Source organism: Gadus morhua, chromosome 20, assembly GCF_902167405.1.
Source record: "Gadus morhua chromosome 20, gadMor3.0, whole genome shotgun sequence".
NCBI classification, from domain to species: Eukaryota; Metazoa; Chordata; class Actinopteri; order Gadiformes; family Gadidae; genus Gadus; species Gadus morhua.
In genome coordinates this window covers 6,559,882-6,561,991 of record NC_044067.1, presented here as the reverse complement: position 1 = coordinate 6,561,991, position 2,110 = coordinate 6,559,882, and positions in this window count along the sequence as shown.

Genomic DNA, 2,110 nt, shown 5'->3' with positions numbered 1-2,110 from the left:
AAATAAAGTCCCCCCCCACCCCCCCGCCCCACTCTCTCCTTGTTCTCCCTCTCCCCCACCCTCCTCTCTCGTATATTTTTCTACAACGCTCCGTTTCCAAAGTAAGACAACCAAGAGAGCGCACCTCCACAACAATACCAGCGTTTTTGCTCTAATTTGATTAGGCTTCTGTCTCAACAAATGCCAAGTTGTGTTTTGCCTTGAGAAACACATCTCTTAATCATGTTCCATCCAGCCTGTGTCTTTCATTTAAGTCTCCGGCGCGTGGCTCATGCCCAGCTTTATTTTAGCTGAAAGGTGGAATAAAGCCGGTTGATGTGCCATGTGCACGGCACACATGCACACACACACCACACACACACACACACACACACACACACACACACACACACACACACACACACACACACACACACACACACACACACACACACACACACACAAACACACACACATAGACGGATAAAAAACACAGGCTGCACGCACACATGCACACACAAAAAAACACGTACACACGCGCATAAACACATGGACACGCATTCACACAAACACAACCACACACACACAAACACACACACACACACACACACACAAACACACAAACACACTAACACACACACAGATGCCCACACACTCACACACATACACATAACAACACTGCATATCCACACACACACACACACACACACACACACACACACCTACACACACACACACACTCACACACACACACACACACACACACACACACACACACACACACACACACACACACACACACACACACACATACACACACACACACACACACACAAGGGGGAATACAATATGATTTTAGGTTTGACGTATTGTGTTTAACTAAGTGTTTCAATCTGTGCATATGCGGTGCACTTGTGTTGTGTGTGATACTGTGTGTGTATGAGGTGTGTGTGTGTGTGTGTGTGTGGCACGTATGCGTGTGCGTGCCTCTCTCTCTGTCTGCAGGGCCCCAGATCTGTGTTGTTTGCTTTGCTACTCCAGTAAGAGAGCTGTAAAGGAGAGGGAACAGATGGCGGCTGGCCCGCTCTGTCCCTGCATCCTCTCACAACTGCCACACTTCCTGTGTGTCCATTAATCTTCTCCCACTATTCCCTGCAACACAACTTTATTAAAAAAAAACACACGCAAAAAAAAAAAAAAATGGGGAGAGTGAGAGCGCACCAGCAGCAGCTGTCAGAAGCCTACGATGGACCCATCCGTCCTCGGCAACAGTAAAGAAACCCAGACGCATCTGCGGAGCACGTTGACTAGACACAGAGTCCACGTCGGGTTCGGATCTGGCTTCGAACCCGGGCTCCGCGGAGCCTCCCCCCCCGACGTGAACGAGCGGGTTCGTAAGGGGGACAGCGGCTGGGAGAGGTCGTTTTGCAGAGTTCATAGAGCTCTAGGTTTATCAAGCCCGGGCTAATTTTAAGGATCCCCAGTGCCTTGACCTGTGGCTGGCTACTGTTTCCCTTCCTCCTCACACAGTGAAGACCCTGGTGGAAACGTTCTGTCCTCTTCTGTGTTTTTTTTTCTTTCTTTCTGTGGGTCGTTGTGGAACGACCACGGGGCTGATAATTGCACGAGAAAACCTCAGTGAACTCCACACACTACGGCTGTGCGCGCCAATCTACGGCGGAGAAGTCTGGGAACTCGGATTTGTTGACCTCGATAGACTGCCGCATGCATAATTAGACACATGGGATTATGCATGTGTTTTGATCAGATCAAAAATTATTAAAACGCTCACGCCGCGGAATAATTAGCCGGGGTTTCGGAGATAGGAGGGGAAATTAAAAAATAAAAAAGTGGCAACCGATCATCTTTTTTCTTCTTTAGAAGAAATACCCGGAGCGGCCTGTGCGTTGGCTCTTATTAGGAGACTGATTCCTCTAACTGACACAAAATGGCCGCACAAGGCCGAATTATAGACCAGGACGGCTGTGTTGCTGTTTGATTGTTCCGCCAAGGAGGGGAAACACAAATTACTCGCAAACGTACACACACACAACGCGTGACGGCGTGACAGATATTCGGGGGGGGGCGGCGCTCTATTTGACTCGACGCCGTGTGTCCATAGTAGTCAGCG